The sequence below is a fragment of the Trematomus bernacchii genome, unplaced genomic scaffold (genome assembly GCF_902827165.1).
Source record: "Trematomus bernacchii unplaced genomic scaffold, fTreBer1.1, whole genome shotgun sequence".
Taxonomy (NCBI): domain Eukaryota; kingdom Metazoa; phylum Chordata; class Actinopteri; order Perciformes; family Nototheniidae; genus Trematomus; species Trematomus bernacchii.
The window spans coordinates 2213482-2227572 of record NW_022987685.1 but is presented as its reverse complement, the minus strand read 5'-3'; the positions used below and the strand labels follow the sequence as shown (position 1 = coordinate 2227572).

General features: G+C 40.1%; 1 protein-coding gene across 4 annotated transcripts in view; it reads left to right on the top strand.

Annotated features, from left to right (window-relative positions):
* Positions 1-14091, top strand: part of LOC117487849 (serine/threonine-protein phosphatase 2B catalytic subunit alpha isoform) — an 84854-nt gene that overhangs the window by 30564 nt on the left and 40199 nt on the right. The gene's annotated exons all lie outside the window — the stretch shown is intronic.

The window sequence follows — 14091 nt, the reverse complement described above, 5'->3', positions numbered from 1 at the left end:
CTGAAATGCCAACATCTCTGCTGCCAATGAGCCCTCCTTGGGAGGTGCGATCACGCCTGTCGAGGCATATTATCTCAGAGGCAAGCTGTGAATGAAGACAGAAAACACTGAAGTCAGTTCAGAGTTTCTGAAATGTAATAACGTCTTTCTATTGTATACTGTATAGTTTTAGATGGTATTCTTTTGAATTGGAGTTGTGTAATTATAATCTGTCTAGATTTCTAACTTCAGTTAATGGTGGTAGTACCACTTAGGTCAGGACTTGACCTCCTGCTGGTGTCAGCCAGATATGTATTATGTTCAAGAAATCTTATGTAGATTCCATCCTTGATTATATTTCGGGTTATACACCATGATCAAGACATAACACACCCTAAAACATGCACCTTATGTGTTCTGCCAGCTCACACTCCTTGTCAGTGTTCTGTGTTCCACATGTGTGGATTAAAATATTTAAAAGTGGCTGAAAAAGGAGCCACAATATGGCAGTTGAGTGTAACAGGCTGTGAAATGGATAAAACATTCATCAGCATTTAAAAAACTAATTCCAGTTGAGACATGTAGGACTAGTTTGCTAGTCAATTTAATTGAGGATGCATTCTGCAATATATTTGACTTCCCCGTTATGGTATCATCAAAGTATTGAGTTTTACATATTTAACTTAGTAGTGAACCCAAGCTAAACTGCACACAGTGTATCTGTATCGTGTCTAGCTGACCGGCCGCATGTCAGTACCCACTCAAAGAACAAGCCTCCAACAGGAACGCTTTGTAAAGTGGAGGCCTGCGCTCTGGGGTTAGTGGGGACACATGTTCTTCTCGATAGACCGGTGTCGTCAGTCCTTCCCAACACAAGCGCCAGTTGACAGCAAGACGGAGAGTGCTGAAGGACTCGCACAAAGGTGGTTCTGTGCACGTGTAGGGCCAGGTTTTGGTCCAGACTGGAACCCAAACACACCCACCAATCCCTCCTTAGCTGCCTGACCTTTCTGTTTACCGTCTCAAGAAAAGGTTGAAACTGTAGCCTTGAAGCTCTTCAGAGAGATGCCAACGTTGAGACCTAAACCAGACACATGATATCCCAGACCCTATGGGTAGCCTTTGATTTATGAATGACAATTAAGGGTAGTGATCAGGTGTCATATCTGCAATATGAGAACATTGGATTTTTGCTTCTGTGTGCAGTTTATCAATGACAGATCATATACTTGATCTCACTTGTGCAGTACAAAGACTAAAGCTGGCGAATGGCCAGTTGACCCCCAGAGCATAGATTTGTGCAAATTGCTTTGCTTTCCTTGTCTTCGATGTAAGCTCATGTTCTTGCTTGAACAAGAGAAATTATGAATAAATGGACCTACATTGATGAAACCAGGGATTCACTGGTCTGTACAGCCAGGCCTATACCTTCCTTTGTCAATGTCTGGAGACAGCAAATAGAGTTGCAATGATTGGGCGACTAATTGATGAGTCCATCGACAGAAAAACGTAGATAAACAAGTAATTGTTCTTTTAAAATTGGCAGAAAATTATATTTATTTTCTAGCCGTATAGAGAGTTCCTGATTTTGTGTTTTTATATAACAATAAACTGAATATCTTTGGGTGTTGGACTGACAAAAGAAACTGGGATGGATATTTTTAACTTTTCCAGAAATGTTATAGAATACACGATTAACCAATAATCAATATTGAAAATAATTGGTCGGGAAATGCCTAAACAGGATGTCAGCCAAATCTATTGCCCTTAAAAAGCTCATTGGCAGTTCGACAGCCCCTTATAGCGGTCTGTTGCGTCAGGTCCCTGAAATTACAAGTGAAGCAATTAGCATGTGGCCATCATGCATGTTGTCACGATAGCAGTCTTTTAGGCGTAGCACATAACACTGCGGAATAGGCAGATGACTGTAGCTATGAAATCATCTGGCTGTTACATGCCACAGGTTTCATTTCTGGGAATATCTAGCATAAAGACGAGCATGCACCATAGCACCTCATCTTCCAGATCCTTTCAGCCTCCTCCATTGTTCCGTCTCTGCTATGCTCCAAAGCTGATTACAGCGCCTTCTCTAATGAAAGCTAATCCTGTGTCACGCATTGTGAAGGAGGAGGAGGGGGGGGGCAGGCCTCAGCACGGCAAAGCTAGCAGGGGATGTCTTCTTCAGGGCCTGTCAGAGCGGCTTTCAGAAGAAATGCCATAGAGTGTAAACGTATCCTCAAACGTGGATGTCTGCAAGATTAAGCCTTTTTTTGTTGGCCTTTCGCACCTTACATTCCAAACACTTCCCATTCTTGCAATGGCGTTAATTCATTTACTTAAACCCTGTTCAGTCCTGCCGTTTATCATAGTTAATTAGTAATTTGATTTGACTTGTCTGAATGACTTCAATGGTGGTATCTTGAGTTTATTTGGCTGTTCTATTTCACTTCAGTTCTCGCCGACCTTTTATCTGTACTGAAATGTAAACCTGTCCGTATACTTAGTCTGATTACAGAGAAATATTTACACACACTCTAGTTCCTTGAATCAAGTTCAATACAGTACAGTACGTTGAAGTCAAGGTGGTTGGTTGGAAACATTTCTTTGGACTAGTAAAAGGCCTCGCAGCGTACAAATCCAGCTCTGAGTCATACCAATCACACTGCTTGATATTGATCCCTTGCACTGATGACTCCTAAATTCAGTCTATCTGTCAATACCAATACAAAGCTGATGTCAATCCTCTCCTATAAATGGCAAACATCAGTTAAAAGGAAAAAAATATAGGCCATTTTTTTTTATCTGCGAAGACAACAATCTGCAAAGACAACAATTTGGGATTGTTTTGTCACAATAGAGTCTGCGGAAAATGCACTTTAAATTGTTGTTGCAATTTGTGGTATTTAAGTACACTAAAATCAAAGTAACATTAATTTCATTGTATTCCTAACAAGTCATAATATTGCGACATCAAACAACATTAATGGTCAAATGTCTTTCTCAGACTTAATCGGTATCGGCACCAATCCTTGAAACATGATTCAATGATAATACTTTACTTACAGTATATGAAAATCACTGAGGCAGGATGAATCACGGTAAGAGGAATTTCCATTGATTTCCTTCATTTACCATACTTTCTATGTAATCTTTATATGAAACAAAGGCCATCCATGTAGCCGAGTCTCTTCGTCAGTGAAATGTAGACCCCATCCAAGATGTAACACCCTTTGCTTGAATAAGAAATGATGGCTCTTTCATGGTGTTAATATTTCATGTGGCTTTCTAGACATTGGAGTGATTTGACTGACTGTCTTCCTTGCTAGTAATGTGCTACAGACTACAAGTTATGTGAGGATGTTGCAGGGAGGTATTGAACCTTTTTTTAGAGAGTGACAGGTGGTCTTTCCCCTTTTGTCATCCTGACCCTTGATGCATTTTTATTTCTGCTGTTTGCACCTCCCCCTGACTCATGCACCTCCCCCATCCCCATGCACCTCCCCCATCCCAGATCCCTGTAGTCATTTGGCAGCCGTGATCCAGGTCCCTCGACTGTTTCATTGATCGGCTGCTTTAATGATGGCTCGCTGCACACCCCACAACTACCAGAAAACCAGTGCAGGGATCTCCCTTTAAAAAAAAAAAAAAAAAATGCCCATCCACCCCCTACATCAGCATCTGCCGCCTACTCCCGTCCATCCCCCCTTTAATACAGACATACATTCATCCATCCCTACGTTAGCCCACGCCAGCCTCCCACGCTTCAGCCCTAACCTCGCTAATTAATCAGGGACTTAGTCAGAGTGCTGTCTGTGCAGCGGTGCATTTTGATCACCTGCTGCTGCTGCTGCTTTTTCTACATCTCTCATCCAGAATCTGTTGAGCCAGCAGCAGCATTACCGTTTGCTTGTCACCCACGTCGCTGTCCGTCACTAAAACTCTGCTATGGGCTATTTTCTGTCCGAGCTTGACGGCCTGTGATGACCCTGACAGCTTATAGCAGGGTGGATGCAGGTCTGGGCTGTATTGTTGGCTTGTTTAGTTTACGACCTGTCAATCTTAATAATGAGGATCCCTAGATAACTGCCGGTGATGGAAAACCACACACGTTATTGTAGTGAACAGCTGTAGTGTCAAACGCATCGTCAAACTCCGTGTTGTTCACTATATTCTGCTCTACATGTCCTTTTTTAAAGCATGTAACAGTGGGATGTGAGTCTTCTGATCAGGTTTCCAGCCTTGAATCCAGTGCAGAATCTAACATGCTGCCGGCGACTCGTTTATAAGCCAATATTTTGATGGATGAAAGATTGAGACTGAGACTCCACAGCGCTGTTTCCCTGGCAACCCTTTTTACTCACTTGTATCTAATATCTCTCCTGTTTGTCAATGAGATGTTAAAGCTTACACTGCTGTAGCAGATATAGTTGTTCTCTTCAAAGTACAGTAACAGTCCACTGGCAGCATTTAATACAAATGATTGTCATTACAGCTGAAATGTAGTTATGGAAATGGACCACATGCTGTTGACTAAAGTAGTGGAAATGGGCAAAGCTTGCAAACTGACTTTACAAATCTGTATAGTGGGTTCACTTGCAAAACAGAATAAACCTATTAAACCCAGGTGGGACATTTTAATATGAATACAATACACAGCAGGAATTGTGCTCCATGCAGCAAACAGTGCAAGGACTGCTGAAACACCCTCCACAATTGCATGAGCAGTGTGCTATTCATTTCAAGGAATTAATTGTACTTTGAAGGCTCAATTCTGTAATTTTAGGGCATGAATTATTAATTACAGGAAGCAAATGAAGTAGTGCAAGAGTACAAATTATTAATTTGAGTCGATGACTGATAATTTGTCTGCACATATGATTAAATATGTTCTCCTTAATACCTGCTGGGCTCTGTATTACTTGTCTTCGTGGCACGATATCTTTGATACAGCCCCCCGGAGGCTTTGTTGACAGTTCAGCTCAATCGCCTTTTGCAGAGTTCTTCTTCCTTTTTCTCTTGCTCATGTCTTTCTGTTTGGCTCTGGGAGATGAACTGCTCCACTGCCATACTACGCACCTACATTCGGCAAACTCAAAAGCCCTGATCTTCAAAGCTCAGTTAAGCGTTTTGTTCAGGTCGGCTTCTATCCCTGCTAATGCATGGTAAAGAGGTTCATGCCAATTTATAAGTGACCTTTTCACCGTTAGACCTAAAAGCCAACCAGCCTTTTAAATCTCTGCTCTGTCCAGATGGGAAGCTTACATGTTCTATTGATTGACTTTTCATTTGAATGCATATAAAGTAATATCTTCACTGTACAGTCTTATCGTAAATACTCGCTGTATGGATTCAGCTGCAGCGTCAGCTCCATGATGAGATCCAGCATGTTTACTCTAGCTTGTGCAGAATTATAAATACTTAAACTGTGCAATAAAAGCACTTTACATCCACACAGCTGCTCATTCAGTTTCCGATCATTTTGAAAGGCTACAGAATTTCACTTGTCGCCTTCAAGTGCAATTATTCAACCAGCCATTAAAGCACAGGAAATGGCTTTTCAGAATGTGGATAATGATGTTTTATAGGCTGACTCAGAGCAGTTTTGTTGTAGGAAGATTGTTGTTTTTGTTGGAATCGGCCTACCATTTATTTCTGATTTGCTAAAGAATAATTTAAATTAGGTTTCAGTCTCTTAAATATTGTGTTAATCCTTTAGAGATGTTCCAATACACCGTTTCTACTGTGGACGGTGGGTGTAATTGTGCAGCTTTGGGTTAATTGTGTTGAGGGATTTCTATGGTCTTGTGAATTATTGATTGACAGTGTTGAGGCTGTCGAGATTGGTTGGAGATGGAGGTGGGGTTGGAAAAATCTGCCAATTTCCAACCTGACATGCAGACATCAGGCTGGTGTATCCGGTGTGTGAGGTACACCATATTGGACCGTACAGCACATAAATAATGTATCACTTTGCGAATATAATGAGTTATATGGTTCAGCTACTGCAGTCCTTTGTTGTCAGCGATGATAGCCATATCTTTTGCATTATGCATGTCAGGTAATCAGCTGCGAATGGACTCAGTGGTGGTGGTGTAATAATGAAGCAATGAAACTGCCACATGACATTTGAAGTTGAGGTTCTTTCTGATGTACAGTATGTTCTTTGTTTCCACCCGCCTACACACGCTCGTGCATTCTGTTCATCCTGGACTCCCGAACATATCCCTCTCTAATTGAATGCCGTTGGATAATTTAATTAACAAACCCCGGCTATCATTGGAGAGTGACTTGCACACTCTTGGTGCCCTATTCAACACTTGCTACACGTCTTCTGTGCAAAAACCAAATGCAGTCTAAGCTTCATCACTGAAAGGCTTCCAACTGGAAGCCTAAAAAAAGTTTAAGTGTGATTGATTTCCTTTTCATTTCTGCACCGTCAATCCATCTTATACATATAGTGCAGCTCCATTATACTTCTGAAGTATAATCACATTTGTTGATGAGCTACCGGGTGTTTTATTCTTTTTGTGAGTTGCCCTATGCAAGGAAATACTGCTGCACTCCACTTTGGTTGTGCTGTCTCACCTATTGATCAATTACTGGGCTCATGGGGCAAATGTCTTCCCCTCAAATGTCTCTTTCGGGGAGAAAGAGACGCAAAGAAAACACAACGCGACCACAAAGGGACACAAAACATCCACCAAGAAATGCAACACGTCTACAAAGAGATGCATAATCACTATTAAGAGATGCAAAATATCTACACACACAATCGACCGCAAAGGGGAACAGAACAACCACAAAGTGACAAAGAAGGACCACAAAGGGACACACAGCGACCACATACGACACGTCTGCATGGTTTGTGGTTGCTTCGTGTCTCTTTCAGTCTCGACGTCTTGCTCCTGTGGAGGAGTTGTTGGGGACCTTTTAACATTTCTCTGCCAGAGGGCCCATTACGGCATAATCTGTCTTGCCACACTGATATCTACGTACCGTTTGATCAGATACTGAGCTTCCACTTGATTTATTACTCGCAGATCTTACTCGTGCTGCCAGCCACTTAACCTTGCCCGAGGATAAAGAGCACTGCACTGTCTTTCTAAAAGGGAAATGATTCAGGGGGATAGTGTGAGTCGTTTTGTTTAAAGGGAGGAAGTTATCTATCATTATCAACGTTTAGATCAGAAACGGCACTACCTAGTAACACGAGACTTTGCAGTCAAATGACTTATTCTATGCTTTATATGAACTGATATGTAGGGCTGCTCAATTAATCGTATTTTAATCGCAATTACGATTTTGGCTTGCAACGATTAAGAAAACAACATAATCGAAATAAAACTATTCTTTTTGTAATTTGTTTTAAAAAAAATTGTATTGGTTTTTCAGTTGAATTATACTTAAGGTTCTGGGTAATCAACTGTTAAAAACATACTGTTCACATTTTTTTTTCAAGTAAATTTAATCGTTTTTAATAATCATGATATCAATTATTGATCCAAATAATCGAGATTATGATTTTTGCCATAATCGAGCAGCCCTACTGATGTGTAGTTATTTGTTCTGCCTCAGCTTCTAGTTGGTGAAGCTGGGATCTCCACTGGTCCTGCTGAGTATTTGGGGAGGGAAGCTGCTTGTCTGGTTGCAGGGGGCGGAGGGTTTGACTTTGGCAATGACAACCCGCTGCATCATGCACCGTCAGCGACTTCTTGGGTGTCAATTCGCCATCTGATGGAAAGATGCTGTGCATGGCAGGATTGAGGCCCTGCAATTGTTAGGATGTATCACAAGTTGTTGTGTTTCTGCTGTATCTGTGCACTTTTAAAGGAGTAGATTTGTTTTTGAATGCCCACTCATTGGCCACAATCCCAACACAGCTTGGACATTGCTGACTTTCTATAATACCATTGGTGGAAAGTAGCATTTTGAGGTACTTAACTCTAGTCTTTTTACTTTATACCTCCTGCCTTACACTTATTTGATAACTATATTTACTAGTTACATGTAGATTTAGATTATTAACCTGTTAAGCCCGAGAGACCCCGGTACCGGGGCACTGCCGCAACATCTTGCAGGAAACAGTGTCTGAGGGCATGTTCATTTAATAAAACTATGAATGTTATCCATGTAACGGGAAGAAACTCATCTAACTGATCATTTTTTTTTTTTTTCAAAAGAAAACCCACAATGCTAACACTGAGCCTCTGAATTAGCAACGAGCGAAAAATGCTAACACCTTACTGCACCGAAAATCACTCACAAAACCTTATTATTTATCTCTTCTCTACATCCATGACATCGTTTCACATCGTGAGGTGACACAGAATCGATGGGTACCCTCATTATCACTGAATTATACGATTTTGCGAAGTTATAAGCAAAAACGGACATCAAAACGGGTGACGCTAGGTAGCTAAAAACGCTAACATTTTTACCTTGGCTCTGTAGTCTCTCCAAAGTGGTCTTCAATGGCATTAAAACGATAAAAACGCTGCTGAAGTTAATCCATAGGTTAATCCAATGTGTCTGTGTCCCTTTGAAATGCTTTCTGATAATCCATAAGCATTAAAACTGCTTTTCCGTTTCCAGATGTCAAAGCTAGAGATAGGTTCACTCTGATGCAAAACTGCATGCGCGAAGCCCCCACCTTTTCTCTTCACAACGTGTGTGTGTGTGGGGGACTCCCCCTTCGATTATATTGGCTCTAACGGTCAGAAAGAGGTGTCAACCATCAAAATCGAGCAAGGGAGGCCAGAGATATGGAAAATCCACCCAAATGACCCCAGAAGTGGTTTATTTTTGCTAAATCTCTCTAAAAAGGTCAAATGTCACTTGTTTTGCATCAATCTTGATACAGGGTACTTATTATATGTTGTACTTTGGATTCCTAAAGCTTTTAGTCTACCTTACCATCATCCAAGGGTAGTTTTCACTATAAGTAAAAAAGAATTTTTGGACGGACACTATAATTTACAGTTTTTTACTATGTAAAATCTGAATTTTCTTTAAAATAAAAAACATCTATATTGATTCTGACTTTTCTACATCCAACTCACAGGTTTATCATTACTTTGAGAAATTAATTAATTAATTAATTATTAATTTAACCCTTTTAGAAGGGAAGATATGGTCATTTGTTCTGGGAATGTCATTTTCGAGCCTGAGACCTCAAAAACAGGCTCAGGGCTTAACAGGTTAAATCAAAATGTAATTGACAAATTAATTATGATTTATTATAGATTGAACTACCCCGCAGTAAATCGTTTTTTTTATTTTGTATTTCACCTTTAACGGCTGCAACATGTAAGTGATCGACACATAAATGCATTGATAATAATAATTTTGTATTGTAATATATCTTATTCTGAACTGGGCAATTCCACATAATGAGAACTTTTATTATCAGTCCTTTTAAGTACATTTTGAATCCAGTACATTTCCTTGAGTAAGATTTTCAATGAAAGGCTTTCTTTTTGTAGAATATTTTCACACCATGGTATCACACTTTTACTCAACTGTCTTTCTTGACAGCATAATACAGAGGCAGTTATTAGCAAATAGCTCTTCCTGACTGTCTTGGCCCTCAGTCAGTGTTTGCTGAAGGTTTAGCTGTGCAGTTGATGAAAATGAACTAGCACCATGGTTGCCAGTAGTGGCTCTCATTAGATATATCGATTGACTGAACATTGTGTGAGTGAAGCTGTAATATATCAATAAATTCACATCTTAAACCATTTTCGATGCTTTAAGGGGCACACAGGCCTGTTTTGTTCATTAGTTTGTGTTTTGTACGTGTATTTATGATGCAAAGTCTAGCACAGACAGCTTTCAGACAGCTGACAAGAAAAAATACGATGTACAGGAGTTGTAGACATCTGGGCTGCCTGCTGAAAATCACGGTTGCACTCTGTGTTCTTCACTAAATGAAGCCAGGCGCTGCTGCATCAGTCTGTCTCACTTTCTCCAATTAGGCTGATGTGTCCAGCACCATATGACTGCGCACCTCCCGCCGTCTCATTCCTCCGAGGGATCGCATTAGCTCTGAACTACACAAACCTGAACATTTCAAGCTGGCCTCTTCCCCACTGCTTCTCAGCGGCTTCAGATGCACTGCGCCACGTGCTGCAGATTTCTCAGGAATCACACCTGAAAGTCTGATAAACTCTGAGATAATTATTCTATTCATGAGTGTTGCATGAACAAAGGTGGCTGCTGGGGCTGATGCTCTAAAGACTCGGTGCTAATCCACTGAAGAAGGAAATCATTAAAGATTGCTTTAAACCCTGTTGACCAACATAACATTGTACCGTTTATTAGATAAAGTTTATTTAACACACCCTGCAGACCTTCAGAGGTTTAGCGGTCTAGTAGTCTCTAAACCTAATGGCTGATGGATGGCTTTAATTTGTATCTTGGTAATTAGAATGCTAATCTGAGACAAATTACTCGGGGAAAGTCAAATCAGACTGCAGATTTGTTTTTTTTCCTCCTCTGACCCTCTCTCACTCTCAGTTATTTTCTCTCTCATTCAACAGTCAGCTGCAGTGCAATTTCCCAGTTACATAACAAGGGAACAGAGAAATGGTAAAATTAATGAAGGCAAAAGCGAGCGGCTAATGGAGACCATTTTTGAGTCATACTCGGGTAGCCTGAGGTCGGTTAATGCTCCCACAGCTATAAAGCTCTGCATGAAAGGATTATTCTCAACAATCAACAATTCCTGTGTGGAAGAGGGTTGAAATTCTGCCATTTTGTTTTATGTTTTGGCAGTAGCTCATATTTGAACAGTTAATATGCAATGTGAACGAAAGATGTGGCCCATTTTTAACGCAATATTTGACATCCCCATTAATTTTCTTGTTTAATTAACTGAACACAACAAAAGTTTGATGATTTTCTTCTCCGATCGAGTCTTTTATCCACACAGCTCTTTACTCAGCTCAGGATTTTAATTTTTGTCATGAGGTAACGCCTTTTTCTTCTGAGCGTGGAGCCTACCATTACAATGTGTCATGTAATGTTTTGGCAGAGGTGGGTGTTGCTCCTTTTAATAAGAGGGCTGTTAGAAATTCCACAGGGGAAAGTTCACAGTGTTTCCATTGTCATGACCGAAGGAAATGGAGGGATGATGTGTTGAAAGGATGCCAGTGCTTGAACAACCACAGCTTTCACATGGGTTATTTCTTTTAAAGAATAATGTTATTCTTTAGTGTTCGAAATGTTAGGACCTGTAGAGGTTCTTATTGAGAACAGCCGTTCTGATAACATTTTAGTGACAGTTGTAGTTTTTTATTGAAATAACATCTAAACAGAAAAGGTCACTCATTATATTGCAGGTTCAGAAGAGTTGAATCGCTGAATTGTCCCTGTTGGCTCCCTTCCAGTCAAAATGGCCGGCAAAGATAACGACAACAAAGATTTATTCATCTCGTATCATCTAGCTCTAGTGGATCATAAGATGTCTGGTATGCCATTTGAGCTGCCGTTCATAATAAGACCAAACTTTTCGATGGATGTTTTTGAGCCACGACAAAGGCCAAAAGATTTTAGGAGACCTTAGGTTTTAATTTAGCCTCCCTAATTGCTTGATTTTTGCTACTAAAAGATGAGGAGTCGGCAGTTAATGTTGGTATAAAACTATCAATTTAATAGATTTAAAAAGAAAAAATGGGAATCAACACAACTATGAGAACCAAAACAGCCACACATTGGCACAGAAAACGTTTGGCTTATGAGTTCAAATGGTGGGCAAGATTAGCTGGACACACACATACACACAGACACAGACACAGACAGAGCACATTATCTCCCAGCAAGCTTACGCCTGTTGGAGATAACCGTTACAGCCATTCGATATGGGCTTTCCCCATGTTGTTATCAGCTTCCTCTCCACTCAGACACAACATGTTTTTTGCACAGTCAAAAATGACTTGCTTTCGTTTCAAGAAGTTCAGATTCAGGAAGAGCCCGGCCGTGGTACACTGCCTTTGGAGATTACCTGTCATTGCACTAAAGCTTAATTGGCCAACAATGTGGGGCTAAAGGAAATCCTGTAAGCACCGTACCCTCTGCCCTTATCTGACGGTTAAGATAAAGATTAAGATTAAGATTCAACTTTATTGATTCCCGGCGGGGACATTTTGTTTTTGCTGCAGTACACTATCAGAAATAAACACTGTTAAGTATAAGCTTTAAAGTCAACAATGCGGTGGGAACGGTGTACCCCAGACTTCTATATAATGTGATTAAAGAATGCTACTCAGTGTTTGTCTGTGTGTATGTATATACACACAGACACATATATATATATATATATATATATATATATATTCACGTAATACAGGAGAAAATGCGACAGTACATTACTTTTAACGCACCCTTTAAATTCGACGGGTACTTCCTTGACCCATGCTACATTTTTCAACTAAGTTTCATTAAAATCTGGCTTTTCATTTCTCTGTACTCTTGACAGACAGATAAACAAACCCAGTCACCTCGGCAGAGCTAATAAAAATTCCTTTAATCATCCAGTGAATATGAATGACGTTGCATATTCTTGACCTAGCTTGTCATTCTCTTCAGGAAAATGCCCCTGAACAGTTCACAGGATGTTCACACTGTAAGAGTCCAGCGTCTCAGGGGCCAGAGCTCTGATGCTCCGGGCTAGAGTTGCACAGCAGGTGCTCATGGGAGGCCGAACCGGGGCTGTGGGTAATTCTATCTCTCTATTTCTGAATGCCCCAGATATATCCCGGAGACATTCGGCTCATATTGTTTTTAAAAGTTAGTTTTAAGCAAATATTTATTTGGTTTGAAAAAATGTGTGTTAGGAGCCTATTATGATCATTTTGGTCTTGAATATACAAGAAAAATACTTTACTAGCATCATAATGTTGAATTTTCTGATATCAGACACTGGATTCCAATTTAATTTATTGGCTTTTTAAAATGTTATTCAAGTAGATTAAGCATTATATTTCAGAAAATGTAATGTGTTGCAAGTTATCATCTGTCTGCCTCTCGTTCCTTTGTGATTAGGACTGCTGAGTAATGCTGGAAATATTCAGGGTACACATCTGCAAATCCAGTAAATCTGCAATTCACCATACACCTGTTGGAAAGCTTTAAATACTGCACTTAGGGTCCCAAATATCGTCTGTCACTTAGCACAGGTCTGATTACCTCTGATGTCACCTTTGGGACGGATGGATGTTAACACAAACACTCACACACGCATAGCTACCGACTCAGCAGTATTTGCACCGGCTTAGTGCATTAGTCATACTCGTATAGTATGTGCAAAGTCTGCAAGTGGACGTTAATTAAGTGTATGTCTTATTTTTTAGCTGCCAAATGAAAAGGCCTCACCATGTGGTCTTCGAGCATTTCATATTTTTCTTCCTATGCTGTCAGCAAGTCATATGCTCATCGGGGGGGTTGTAAAAAAGGAAATATTAACAGACTAGGCTTTTGTTCAAGCAAAAAGTACATTAAATAATGGTTTCAATTAAAAAAATGTTTTACCTGCTCGATGTCAGCTGCTGAACATGAAGTCCACTTAAATGAATAACATTGTGGGGTTTCTATTCTTTTGTTACCAAGCTTCCATTAAAGTCCGTCTAAAGGCTCATTGGGCTGTTTGCAAAGCCAATGTGCACCGTCCATTGTTTGTGATTTGAATTGGAGAGTTCACTGCTTTAAATTAAAATGCATGCAAACAGGATTCAGGCTTCTGAATGCATCTGTTGTGTCCAAAATTGCGGTTGCACATTGAATATCTGTGAAAAGCTTTTGGTTTTGTAAGCCTCTCATTAAAGTGACAGTAACACTGATCTGTTGGGGATTTGGTTAGTCTAATTTCCATGGTGCCTTCAAGACTCTCCAAAATAAACATGTTTTCACGCTTTTAAATAATTGTGACTGACAAATGAGTAAATGCATGAGGAAGATGTCTCTCTTCTAATATTCACACACATGAAACTAGTTTAAATATAGAAATGGTTGCATATTAAACACTCGGCTCATCTGAAAAGCCTTTTGTAAAAATAACAACTTTTTAAGGTGTAATCTTTTTTGCTTTTGAATACTGCCAAGCATGCTATAAAGTGT